The 14,502-nt window shown below is 46.7% G+C and overlaps 1 protein-coding gene across 1 annotated transcript in view; it reads right to left on the reverse strand.

The window, feature by feature from the left end:
• Positions 1 to 13,136, reverse strand: part of LOC141998896 (uncharacterized) — a 60,274-nt gene extending 47,138 nt beyond the window's left edge. Inside the window, exon 1 of the mRNA XM_074971860.1 lies at positions 12,955 to 13,136. The gene's annotated coding sequence lies outside the window, so the exon portion shown is untranslated. The remainder of the gene's footprint in view (positions 1 to 12,954) is intronic.
• Positions 13,137 to 14,502: the final 1,366 nt, after the last annotated feature.

The raw sequence follows: 14,502 nt of genomic DNA on the forward strand, positions 1-14,502 counted from the left end.
TCAGCTGTCTCCCTCAGAAAAATCAAGATTGGGCTGACCCTGCTGGGATACAATCCTGTAGTCCTAGGGAGCTTTATAAGAGTCACAGTTCGTGAGCCTGGCTGGAGGGGTGACACTGTGGTGTCATTTTCAAATGTCTCGTGACTTTGTCCTTTGAAACACAGACTGTTTTTCAAACTTAGCAATGCCCATACTCCTTACCCAGGGCAATCAATATGCTGAGGCCCAGACTGTGGCCATGCCCATAGGCACCCGACTCCATGGGTGCTCTGGGGCTGGAGCACCCACGGGGAAAAATTTATGGGTGCTCCACACCCACCGACAGCCAAGCTCCCTGCCCCACCTCCTCCTCCCCACCCTGAGCATGCCGTGTCCCCGCTTCTCCACCTACCTCCCAGCGCTTCCCGCCCGGCCGCTGCCAAACAGCTGTTTGGCAGCATTAGCACGCTCCAGGAGGTGGGGGAGGAGGGGAAACATGGCGCGCTCAGGGGAGGAGGCGGGGAAGGGGCCGGGATTTGGGGAAGGAGTTGGAATATTGGCAGGGAGCGGGCAGAGTTGGGGCGGGGACTTTGGGGAAAGGGTTGGAAGGGGCAGGGCCTCATGGAACAGGTGGAGTGGGGGCGGGGTCAGGGGCAGAGGGGGGGGGTCGAGCACCCACATGAAAGAGGGGAAGTCGGCACCTACGGCCATGCCTACAAGGGTAAGCAAATGAGAGGGAGATGGTGTATGGCAGTGGTTCTCAACCAGGGGTCCAAGGCCCTCAACCAGGCCGTGAGTAGGTTTCAAGGGGTCCACCAAAATAAACGAGAAAGCAGAGCTGGTGTTACAGTCACTGGAGCCCAGGGAAGAAAGCCAAAGCCTGAGCCACACTGCCTAGGGCCAAAGCCGAAGCCTGAACCCCGCCGCATGGGAATGAAGCCAACTTAGCTCTGCAGAGCTCACTGTGGCATGGGGCCTTGGACAATTACCCTGCTTGCTATCCCCTAATGCTGGCCCTAGTTTTTAATCTACTGGATATGCAGAAAAACATTTTTTGTGGCACCGGCGGGCCACGGCGTTGTTATAGCATGTTGGGGGGGGGGGGGGGGCTCAGAAAGAAAAAGATTGAGAATCCCTGGTGTATGGAACCCAACGAACGGGCAGGGGACCGAAACAATCATGGTGCTTGCTCTCCCTGAGTACAAGTACCAGGAGAGTACCAGTGCTGCCAGCTGCACTAAACACCCCAAACTGATGTGGTACGAGGTAAGGCCATTGGCCTTGTTCCACTTCCATAATGGCCTGTGGACATGGGCTGGCACAGACTATACCTCCAAAAATAAAGTGTAGGAGCTGCTATAGGTTGCATGCTGCCTCCAAGGCCTGACGCTGTTGGCTTTGCATCCTTTCCCCCCCATCCCCAGCCCAACCCAGGCTCTTGTTGTATAAAGCTAGAACAGAGTCCTAAGTTTGTGGTTTAAAACAAGGTCTTTTTTTTGAGTATTCTGAGTGCAGTGAAGGTCAGGACAATTAGTTTCTGGGTTTGGTTTCTACTTATGCTCATGTGACTCATAAACAGCTGAATGGATTTTATGCAAGGTTTCCAGAAAAAGCTCACCTATTGGGCTGAGACCAGACATAAAACATTTCAGCCCCTAAAGATAATCTTTGAGAAAATTAGGACCCACTGAAACGTAGGGGTGTGTGGATGAGTAGGTTTAGAAACGATGAGAGGTTAGCCATCTCCAGCTTTCACTCCCATGATGCTGAGAGACATGAATGAGGGAGGAATGATTGCCATTATTTTCACGAGTTGATCATGGGGATGAGTAATGATACTGGGAACTGAATTCCGTGTGACAGCAGCCAAGGACGCTATTGCACGTACTGTGGGCTGTTACACAATCCCCAAGATTAATTTATACAGAATACCCAGAAAGCAAGAAGTGGTTTAATTAGCTTTTTAGAAACAGTTTAGTACTGAGGTGGAGGACACCTGGAAAACAAAAAGGTTATTTAGCCACATGCTGCTAAGGATGCCCATGTAGAAGGTCAAGGAAGTATGGTGAATTGGGTCACTTGCCTGGAGTGAGTCCCAATCTCCCCTACCTCTCTGCTTTCAGGGGCCCTCACTGATCTCTGGCCTGTGTTCTCAATGTCACCCACCTTCTGGCTGGTGGTTCTCAGCCCAACCATCCGGCTGGGAAGCAAGACAGGATGGCAGGCCAGGCAGAAGAACACGATGGCAAGGATCTGGCAGTGACCCAGCATAGAGCCAGAGTGGGACTGAAAGAGCAGGGGAAACAGGTATGAAGAGGACGAGAAACGGCTGTGAGAGATACAGAATGCGCTGGGGCCCTCGACTGGAGATGAGGGGAGTAGGCTGAGAGTCAGGTTTGTTGCAGGGGCAGAGGAGGGATCAGGAGAGGTTTGGATGGGAGAATGAAGGTTGAGAAGCTAAAAGAGCCCCCTATGACTAAATACTCTCTGGCAGGGATGGTGTAGAACTATCCAGAGATGGGACAAGATCCAAGAGAGGCAGAGAAATCACACCAGCCCTTCCTTCAAAATGGCTGTTGAGTTTTAACAACCCCACCCCCACCACACCCTGGTGTCCCACCCACTTGACTGATCCCCTTTCGGCTGACTGATGGAGCAGCGTGGGTGAACTGTGGAGGAAGCAGCATCTAGTCTGCCTTGCCGGGGAAGAGCGCCTCAAAACTTAAGCACTCTGAGGAAGACGGAACAGTTAAAGGGGAGGGGGAGGGGACTAGGCTAGGCAAGAAATACAATCCCTCACCAGCTGTTTCTGGCCAATCTTCCTTCAACAAAATTCCTGTCACTCGAAGGAGGTGAAGGAGCAGGTTTCATCCACTCAGGCTTTCTTGGAGGAAAATGGAGATACAGGACATTCCCTAAGTTGTATCAAGGGGCTCTCTAAAGCAAGTGCAAGAACTGCTGCTGTGGTTGTCTAGGCTGAGAAGGCAGGTCTCTTCCCACATTGGTGGTGGATCTCTTGACACAGAGTGTAGTTCTCCTGCCCTGCTGCATGTGGTTCTTGCTGGCAGAATGTAACTCTCCAATGGCCATGGAGGAGAGGACACTTCCATAATCCATTGGTGCTGTTTCTCTGCCTTGTTGGGTGTGGATTTCCCTAGGAAAGAGAGCCATTTCCTGACCCACTGATTATTGGTCTCGCTAGGAGAGAGCGCTGCGTTGTGTCCCCACTGGCTTTCTTTCAAAACTGCTTCTCTTTTACTGTATTTTCTTTGTGATACCGGGGCATCTATCTCTAAATGGTTAACTAGGTACCACAGGAGTTCATCATACTGCATCCAGCTAGGCTAATGATCTGTGTTTTTTAGCAAGGAGTGCAGATAAACTGTGACAGGGACCAGAAGATGTGGGAATAGGAAAGGGTGGTGATTTAGTGATATTAAAAGAGGGAAAGCTCTGTGGCTGTGTCCCAGGAGTAGCAGGCAGGGTGAGCGCAGGAGGCAAGACTTGGGACTGAATCAGGCACTCTAAAGGAAATTAGACGCTCAGATTCTCTGGTAGGCTGTGCAGTAAAAGAACCAAAATAGAATAGAACAGAAAGGGATCACAGGATGCACAATCAAAAACAACCGCCTCACATGCAGAGGGGTCTCACTCTGTTTTGTCAAAGGGAAAGCTCCACCCTCAGGTGCTAGAGGCCTGGATTGTAGCATCAGCTAGGGTTGGTCCATCCGATTCTATGTTTATGGATAAAGTCTTTGTTTCTTCACTAATACTCACGCATGATAAGGCTCAAGAGTAAAGCACTGGACAGAACTATGCTTTGTTTGGTTTCTGGGTCACAGGCAGCTTGCTAACCATCCTGGACTTTTAAATTCAGTCCTGGGTATTCTCTGTCCTGAGAAGATAACCAAGTATAACAGAAGATGCAAAAACTATACAGGTGGACTCCTGAAACTGGCGGGTGCTGCCGTACAGAGCAGGCAGCAGGTTGAGTCCTGCCCCACCACAGTTGTTCTGTGAGTAGCAGAACACCGGTGGCGGAACAGGCTGAGGTAGGGAAAGGATAAGCTTCCTACCAGCTTTGTACAGTTGTGGGAGCGTTCTCCTTTCCTGAAACAGTCACCAGCCAGTCCTGCAGAAGCAGCTGGCATCTCCCAGGCTGCGGGGAAAAGGAGACAGAGAGAGAGAGGGAGGGAAAACAAAAGGGGGCCGAAGTGGAGAAACGCAGTTGGAGGCATTTTGGAGGGGATGGGGACAAACAAAAGAGAGGAGACAGGAGAAGAGAGTGCTACAGAATAAAGGGGGCATGCAGAGAGAGAGAGAGAGAGAGAGAGAGAGGAAAATGACATAGAAGGAGGGAAAGTGCAAATAAAAGGATCCAGAGAATGACAGAGATAAAATAATTACAGTAGAAACTGAGGAAACCTAAAGGGGCAGAGAGTAAGGTAAGGACCCAGAAGAAGAACCACTTCACCCACTCATGGAATAAAGAGAAGGGGGAGGTAATAATAATTACCACAATTAATTCTTAGCACTTTACATCCATGGATCTCAAAGTGCTTCATAAAAGGTGGGTAAAGCATAATCCCCATTTTAAAGATGGGGGAACTGAGACACATATTTGAGTGGCACAGTGAGTCAGTGACAAAGCTGGAAAGAGACCCCCGCTCTTCTAACCCCTAGTCTGGTGTCCTCTCCGTAAGGTGCTGGGGAAGGAACAGACCTGACATTCTCCCTCCGAACACATCTGAGAGGGCCACTCCCCTGCAATACTGGAAGGAAAAAAGCCTGTTAGGAGGGAAAGAGATTGTGGGAATGGAGAATCATAGGTCCTCTTAGGGGCCTCCATAGGTTTGGATAGAGACCTACACTTTCTGATATATAACCAAACCCAATTTTAGGAGACTCTGAATTACAGATATTCATATTAAGTTAATCTAAAAAACACCAAAATACAAATCTGGCTGCTAGGGGTGCTTGCTTAGAGAATGCTCTGCAGTTGAGCGGGAGTGCTAACAATGCTGGTATTGCTACTGGCCCACTCCACCTGCTTGAAGGCTGGTTGCAGGGAAAACAGGTGTTATAAGAATCTTTAAGTAAATCTATCTACTAAGACTTGATTTAAAGAAAAATGTTATATATTTACAGTTTAATTTGTACTGTATACATTTCAACTTGCACTACTGAAAACATGTTTTTTGGTGCCTATAAATAAATATCAAACCCCTAAGCCATACACACTTGAGCCACATATCCACTGTAAGGCCACAAATAAACCAACCACCTATTGCCTGTTTGCACAAACACCCACACGAGGCTCCCCAATTACTCGCCCACAGGAATTATACCAAATCCTGTGTACTCCTAACCTCAGAAAACGCTACTTTAAGACTCACTAGCATAGGAATTGCCTAGCACCCTCTCCCAGATCAGTGAGTGATGTCTAGCTGCTATAAACCTATGTTAATGGCAGGTTGTGTATGTTGTTTGTTTACTGCTGAGGAGGAATGTGTGTCACAGCTGTCAGGATTATACAAATATTTCCATGACTTCAGATAGCTTGGTATTTTTACATGCAGCGGAGAGAGTGCGTAAATGTGCAGGTAAAAATTGGAAGAAACTTTAGTAAGAGACTAAAGAGAATATTCCACAGGACTGTTGAGGAGACTAGGAGAGGTCAGGGTCAGAGACAACACTTCTAAAACATACTTTGCACTTCTATAGCACCTTGTATCTGTGGGCCTCAAAAGAGTTTGGAGTAAATTAAGTTTTGCCCCTTTGAGGTAGCTAGGTAAACAGGCACAGAAAGGTTAATGGGCTTGCCCACAATAATATAGTAAGTCAGTGGCATGGATGAGAAAAAAAAACAGTCTTAGCTTCCAGTATCCTGCTCTAGCCACTAGACTGAAATCCAAGTCAAAGAATCAGAGCAGAGGGAACTTGTGGTGTTGACTTTCAAGCATGAGACTGTGAGAACAGTACAGAGCAAAAAGGAAAAAAGTGGTGAAATTAAAGCATCCACTATAACTTAAAGACATCTGTGGAAACAAGTGATAGAAGGCTGAGACCTGATGCCTAGATACTCGGGCGCTGGGTACATTAAATATACATTGATAGATTAGATTACAAGGAAAGGCATGTAAGGTGGAAATGGTAGCAGCCAGATACCCAAGAAGTCAAGAGGTATCCAGAAACATTTTTAAAATTCTATTTAAGAGGAACTGAATAGATGAGGGGCCTTGCATGGCCTATACAGCTTCTTACTTCTGGGTTGTTAGTTCAAAGCCAGCACAGCCAGTTAAAGACAAAAAGTGCTCCGCTCTCATGGCTGTTGAGAGGCATATGTGAAATGGGTTTAGTGGTCTCTACTCAGCTGAGAGAGATTCCTATCACCTAGTATTGACTGACCCTTTGTTAGCAATGTCACCACAGAAGCCAAAGAATGAATACTCAGGAAAACTGAACTACCCTCTCACCCCCAGAGGTGGTCCCACCAGGCAAGGTTGAAACCCATTGGCAGGGCAGTGTGAAGGAAATTTGTTCTGTGGCAGTCTAGGCTTTATATTGTTTGAGATAAATAAAAGACTTCAGGCCTCACAGTTGTCAGTCCATCATCAGTGATCAGCACAGTGTCCAAACACAAACATATCTTTTATAGTTAGGCATCTCTAAAGGTGCAGTTGGTTCTAGAAGTCAGAGCCTGACTCTTCCAGCCATTGAACTCAAAGGCTAAAGAAATTCCTATTGTCTTCAGTAGGAATGCCCCCCTTCCCCAATCTGTTTTCATAGTTTCTCCATGATTTGTAAAATTCTCACCATAACTCCCCTGTAACTTTTCTCTACATTTACCATGAGAAACATAAAGACCTAATCACCACTAATTACTTAGTTAACCCTTTCTTCCTGGAGTGAAAATATGAATGACAACACTGCAAAATGTCCAAACAAGCATTCCACTGAAAAATGCAGGCGAGTGGAGATGCTCACATTTTTAGTTCATATTTGCACATGGAAAGCCAGATTATCAATATTTTACATGGAGAGTTGTATGCCTGTGCATGCAGTTACAACATTTATGCATTCAATTATGGCAATTGCACAGGCAAATGGGCAATGGAATGCCTAATGACAATTTGCAAATACAATTACAACTAATCACATAAATTAGGCACACAACTGCATATGCGGAATACTAAAAATCTGGCCCATATTCCTCTGTTTCAGAAAGATGTGTATTCATTAACTACCTGCGCACAGTGCAAATGGGACTACATCATATCTTCTTGCATATATGCTTGGAAATTGATTTTCACATTCATTTGAACCATACAATGATCTTAAATGTAAATAGTACATTGCAGCCAGAAGTATCCCAAAAATGCTTTACAAATTATACACAAAGAAAATGCTTCTCCCTGCAAGGAATTGTGGCCATCTCTAGGGTGGAATACAGCAACTGTTTAGGGCTGCAGAGAAACACTATATGACAGTTTAGCACAGTAAGCGATGAATACTTTATTCAATTAAACTATAGGGGAATTTTATTGAGATGGAATGCAATTTCCTGAGTTTGAATTTGGCCAAGAGCCAAGGGCTAAGACCCCTCCCTTTTTAAAAATTGCCATGGAATCTTTAATGGTCATAAGTGGTCAGGATTTAGATTTTACATCTCATCTGAAAGACACAGAGACAAAATCACCCTGGGAATAAGCAGATGTGAGTCCCATTGACTTCTGTGGGAGTTGTGGCTGCTTATTCCAAGGATGAAATTGGTCCATCACGTCCTGAAGCACTGTCCCCCCTCACACCATACTGAGAAATTGGTTCAGTACTGCCCAGAGGAAAGCATACTGAATCACAAACAAATACCAGGCTCCCCACATCATCATTGCAAGTTTATAACCCAGATATTGACCAGACCTTGGTTAATTTGGGAGATCACAGTCTGAGGTGATATAGCTTCAGGCGCTCGTACTTTGTTAATCAATTTCTTGCTGTGCATGGGAATGTGGACAGTAGCTGTTATATGAAGTGTGCAATAGGTTTATAATATTCTCACTTGGGTATATATACAATGCATATCACTGAAAAGTGGTTTTGTTCTTGCTGAAAGAATAGAACATCCTGGAGCACTCAAGATAGCACTGAGTGCATGCATAGTTAGTTTATATTAGAATTTATAACAGGATGAGTCTCACCTGTTATGTGTGTAAAAATACATGCTTTGCATGTTTTTACGTTATATGATTTTGTAATACTGTACACCCCAAAAAAAAGCCCTTAGCACTTTACAAACTTTTATCATAGCAACCTAAAATACACCACTTTAGGAGGTAGGTAAGTATTAGCCCCATTTTACAGATTGGGACTCAGACTCGCAGAGGTTAATGTTAGCTTTACCGCTGATTTGCCTAAGGCTACACATCAAATCAGTGTCAAGATCTCAAACGTTCTTAGCTTTCAGTCCCCTTGCTCAGTCCACAGTATGCATCCGATGAAGTGAGCTGTAGCTCACAAAAGCTCAAACGCTCAAATAAATTGGTTAGTCTCTAAGGTGCCACAAGTACTCCTTTTCTTTTTGCGAATACAGACTAACACGGCTGTTACTCTGAAACCTAGAACATACTGTCTCTCAAATGGGCCCAGTGAAGCAGAAAGTGAGAACACTGTTAGTTGAGATGCTTATGTCGCTATGTAGCAAAAATGTTTGTGTCTCTAGATTGCAGGAATGGTGCTTATGATGATCAGTATGTCTCCAGAGCACAAGAAGAGAGAGAGAGAGAGAGAGAGAGAGAGTGTGTGTGTGTGTGTGTGTGTGATTTATACCTTCTTGGTATGTAGAGAGCATTTGGGGTGTGCAAATCTTCGGTGTGTAGGAATAATGTTTGTGACTTGAGTGTCTGCTATATAAAAATAATGTTGGTGGATCAGGCTAGGAAAAACCTTTGTTTGGCAGCCTTAGACAACCAAAAATCTAATCTGAAGAAATAAAATATAATTGTTTACTGCCAACCCCCACAGATCCTAAACTGCACATGAAAATCCAGTATGCGCCAACTGACCAGGGCAACTCACATAAGGTTCAAAATTAAAACCAAATTGCTACTTTGGTCTCCTTTTAAACATCATCAAACAGAAGAAGAAATGACCGATTTGCCCCCATGTCCTCCTGACACATTGCCATTGTTTTCCTCTGTCTCCATCCAGCTAGTTGCACCCTGTGTTGTACTTTATGAGGGGCGCACATGGTTTGTTCTGCATGTGCTCCCTCTGCAAGGCAGGATAAGGTGCAACTGATGTTCACAAGGAAACAGAGGCAGGAGGCCACTGCTTGTTTTTGGCCTCAGGTCATACTTACTGATCAGTGCATCTAGGATTTTAAAGTGCAGAGCTGATCAGATCAGCAGTTTGTCCTGGAAGGAGGAAAGTGACATAAAATATGCACAAGCCTTCCTTCTGTGCTGACAGCAGATTGAGTTGTCAGATGATAAGAGGAAGCAGCCTCTTGCTCTCCTCGCCCCAACATGGACAGCTCTTGACACCCATAATGCAGTGCTGGTTTTGACTTTGTCATCTCCAATTCACTGTTCACTATTTGTGCAGATTCTCAACATTTGGTCAGTTGGTTCACCACCCCAGTTTTCATGCCCATTGAGTCCTTCGCCTTTCTGCTAAGACTGCCACCAAGGGACCAATTAGTGCTCACTATTGTTGGGTTTTGTTTTGTGACCTGACCTTTATCCACTAGGAACTAAACTGAAGCCACACAGGACATGGAAAAGCCATCAGGTGGTAACTTTCACTCACTGCCAGCCTGGGCTGAATTTAAAAAGGTGCAACGCTGTGTGTATTCTTTGTGTGTGAAAAGTGTGATATGCACATATCCCATGAGCAGAAACTGCCTTTCCTCCTATTTTACGTCTTAATAAGGAGAACAAGTTGTGGTATGTTTGACTCCTGGAAAGGGGCGTGTGTGTAGTTTAAAAGTCTTGCAGTACACCGAACCCTCGCTAGAATGCGGGATTTGGGATCCATGCACGGTGCCGCATTATAGCGGGGACTGCATTAAAATTAATTCCAATTAAAGTAATTAAATTTGGGATCCATGGCTGCAACCACGTTATATGCAAATTCGCGCTATACAGACGTGCGTCCTAGCGAGGCTCCGGTATATGCGGTTTGTGTGTGTGATGTCTGTTTCACAAACGTGCAAGACAGCAACTGTGGTGTGAGTCTTCTTAGGTGCGCAGGACCATTGTAACGTACATAGTCACTATAGTACAGAACACATGGATCTGATCCTCAACTGCCCTTCATCTTGTGTAGACATTTACATCAGTGCAAAGTGGGTGCAAACAGCTATCATTCTGATGTGACAGCATTTTGCATCCACTGTGCACTGGCGTAAACTACTACATAAGTTGCAGGGCAATAGAGAATCAGGTCATACCTGTGTATGAACCATGTGCATTGTTCTTTCTGCAGGAATCACGTGCTGTGTAGCCATTTGTGGTTACGCATGTGGTGTTGCTGTGAACATGTGTGCAGAGGAGCAGTGTTTAGAGGCATGTACATGAAATAACATGTATTTAATACACATACATGTTTATTTGGGGATGTGGAGTGCAGGATGATCATATTTTTTGTTACCAGATTCCAGCATAGAAATAGAAATTCAGCAACAAATCTCTAACATGAGAGGCAGACCTTGAGGATCTCTGTTTATCCAGATACTTGATTTGGCCCCTGGTAAAAACCTCACTGATGCCTTCATCTCCACCCGCCTTGACATAGTGACTCCTTTCTCCATGGCCCGCCTAAATCCCACCCTATGCAGAATGTTGCTCTCTCCCTTTTCCTATGTACAATGAAGTACAGCTACATCGCACTTGCCCTCAGACAACTCCAGAGGCTCCCTATTCATGTCGGGATCTACTTCAAAATCCCTTCTTTTAAAAACCCTCCATGGAGTTGGTCCAGCCTGTCTCTTGGATCTCCTCTCTCCCTGCTTCCTCTGTTCATCGAGCACTGTGCTCCTCTCCATCTCTTCATCCAATCTCAATGCCATACGTGCCAGAGCCTTCTCGTCTGCAGGTCCTGCCACCAGGAACAGGCTTCTTTGATCCCTCTGCCTCATTGTCTGTTGGTCTCATTTAAAATCTGACCTGACATTTTTTTTTTTCCTCCTCTGACTGAACATCTCAAATTCTCCCTCTGCTATTATTTATCTCCATAACTGTGTTCTTTAATGCTGTAGAGTGTATGAGACACAGCTAGTGCAGCACATGTTATATCAAATACCGGTTTTGGTTTGGTGGGGGCTTTTTGTTTTGTTTTTTTACAAGAAGGGGGGTGAGGCAGAGGGAAACTGAACAGAATTTCTCCTTCACATTTTTTGCAGCACCATACGGAGCCTCCATCTTCCTTGCTAGCCTGAGGAGGGTCTCAGGCCAATTTCATCTCCCTCCCCCATCTCCCATTCTGCTCAGATTCTTTAACACATGATGCTTTCCTCCAGGCCTTGATTGGGAAAGCATGAATCCTCACTCTTGCTCTCTATTCCAGCTCCTACATGACCTAGGTTGTGTCAGGACCTTAGGCTAATCAACATTTGTGCAGCTCACGCTCTTGTAAATTACTTTTCAACAAATAGCAAGAATCAGGGAAACCCTAGAATTATGATTAGGTGATAAAGTTAAAAGACATCAGGAGGATCCACCTAGTGCCAAAGTTTCGCTCCAGTAAAATAATATCAGAATTTATCTCGAGAGAAAGAAAATTCACAAAATCAAGAACAATTTTGATTTTAATTTTGTAAGGATTGGGAATCAGGATTCAGGCATCACCCCTTCTCCCTTTTTGCTCTTTCGCAGCATCACCTCAGCAGCAGTAGGTTATAGCCACAAAACCACTAGTGAGTAAACAGACCTCACACTGTTACCCTCACACACAGCCAGATATTTACTCGCCGATAAACAGCAATTGTAAATAAATCTCATTTAATCTCCAAAATCCACAATAAAAATCTTCCAGCCCTGTAGTAGTTTACAGATCTGCCTTGCTTCAGTTAGGTCCAAAAAAACACAAGGTCTGGAATACACAATGACAAAAAACCCAGGGTTTTCCTCTCTCTCTGGCATCTCACTATTTTTCTTTAAGAGATGTACAAGGGGTGAGGCAGAAGAAAAACCCCAACCCCTCCTCCCACCTCATTCTCACTATTAATCGGCCAATAAATCTTCCAAAAAGACACAAGGACAGAAGCCAACAGGTGGGAAAAGCTTTTTGTTCCTTGAGACAGGCTGAGACACTGGATCTGCGCTCTCTAGTCGGTTTCTGCCAGGGTCTCTTTAATAATAAATAATATATAATACTTTGTCCTTCTCTAGCACCTTCCACCTGAGGCTCGCCGGGCAGGCTACAAACACGATGGAATTTCGCCCCTCTGAGATAGGTCACTCTCACCACCTCCTGTTTGCAGATGGGGGGGGAGGGAAACTGAGGCACGGAGGGCGAGAGATCAAACTCTCCACCGAGCCCTCCCCACCCCCGGCCGTGGAAAAGTTTCTGGCTTCCCCCCGCCTGCCATGTCCCCGGAGCCCAGGGGCTGCGAGCGCCCCGGCTCTGGCGCACCGCCTCCCCCAGCTCCGGGGACGCAGCAGGGTGCGATGCAACCGCGGCGGCCCCGCCGCCGAGCCCGGGCAGGCAGGAGGCCTCCAGCAGCCTGCTGCGCCCGGCCGTGCCCCGCTTCCCCCCCACCCCTACGCCGGCCCCGGCGGGGGAGGCGTCGCGCGCCTTTCGGCGGGGTCCGCCCGGGGGTCTCCGGCCGGCGGGGCCGGGCGCGCTCCCCGCCGCCGCTGGGAGCGGGCTCCGGCAGCGGCGGAACGAGCCCCCGCGGGCACGGAGCGCTCGGGCGGCTCCGCCGAGCTGCTGCCCGCCGCGGCCGGGAGCGGGGTCTGCGGCTGCCGCTCTTACCTTGCTAGGCGCGGGATTCCTGGGGAGTCATTCCGCCGAGCCGGGGGGGGGCCGCGGCGGCCAACACAGCGAGCCCCTGCGCCTGCAGTCCCCGGCCTCCCGCTACCAAGACACTAGGACAACATCAAAGCAACTTAGGGGGAACACTTTAGGGGCCTATTGTCTGCTCTGGCCTGATCTGTTTTCCTTCTGCCTCCCCCTCTCGCTGCCGCGGCACTTGGTACAGCCCAGGCATTCATGCCAAGTAGCTTTCACACATGGAAGCTTGTCTCCAGCAATTGCTGACAAGCCACAAACAAGACATTCCCCCTCCCTCCGCCCTGCCCCCGCCTCCTTTCTTCAGAATGCAAACTAAAACTCCAGTGACAGGCCTAGCTGCACACACACACACCAGGCAGGCAGCTCAGCTCAGCTCAGCTCGCTGCTGTACTGGGGGAGCTCAGAGACAGGAAAGAGCCCTGGCTGGGTTGGGGGCAGGGAGAAAGCTGTCTGCTGTGTCCCAGTAAAATGGCAGAGGGAGAAGCTGTGCAGACAGCACCGTGCAACCAAAAGCTTTTTTCTTTCTTTTAAGGCTCCCAGTGCGGGGAGGAATTATTCAAATGAGCAACGCGGGGAGCGGGGGGGGGGGGAGAAATAAAAAAATCAGATTGCTTACTCTGTATCTTGAGGGGGAGGGATTTTGCCCAATCAAAATTGTCTCCACCTCAATCTGTTGAGATTTTAGCTTAAATATAAACCATCGCCAGAGTTAAATAACACCATGCATTCCATTTCCCACCTAAGCATTGTAAAGTTCCTACTAATCTTAATTAATTAAGCCTCTCCATGCCCGTGGTAGGGAAGTATCATTATCTATATTTTACAGACGGGGGAACTGATAGAGAATTTAGGTGATTTGTCCAAGATCACACACAGAGTCAGTAGCAAAAACTGGGAATAGAACTGAGGAGTCCTTTGAGTTTCAATCTTCTGCTCTAACTACAAGTCCTCTGACATGGGCTGCCAGAGGGCAGGTTTTGCAAGCGCTGGGAGGAGATGGTTTTCACTTCAACCTGAAGGATTATAAAGATCAAGCACTTTTGGACTTGGAAAAATTGTGGGAGTCAAAAGTAGCGTAAACCATAAGAGCTAGGAAGTAGGGAGCTAAGGTTACACAGTACTAGGTTCTCATTGGCCACATCCTGTCCTGTAAACCCAGGAGGGAACCAGAGGTAATTACATATGTGTATTGAGGGCAGGATTTGTAGCAGAGCTGTGCATAACTTGTTGGTTGTGGTTCACATGGGTTTGGGCAAACTTTTTTTTATTGGCTTCAATTCACAGGGTTCCTCACCCTTTGAAATTTAGGTTCATGCAAACTCAGTTCAGTAAAAGGCAAACCAAAACTTTAGTGGTGTGATTCACTAGCTCTGTGCATTGTGTATGGATTCATGAGGGTTCATTCAGCCCAGAAGACAGACCACATGACCAACTGTCATAAGTTTCATAACAAAACCACAAAACTCAGTCTTGAAAAACATATGCCTGTCCAGAGACAACAAAAGGTTT

Source organism: Natator depressus, chromosome 1 (genome assembly GCF_965152275.1).
Source record: "Natator depressus isolate rNatDep1 chromosome 1, rNatDep2.hap1, whole genome shotgun sequence".
Taxonomy (NCBI): Eukaryota; Metazoa; Chordata; order Testudines; family Cheloniidae; genus Natator; species Natator depressus.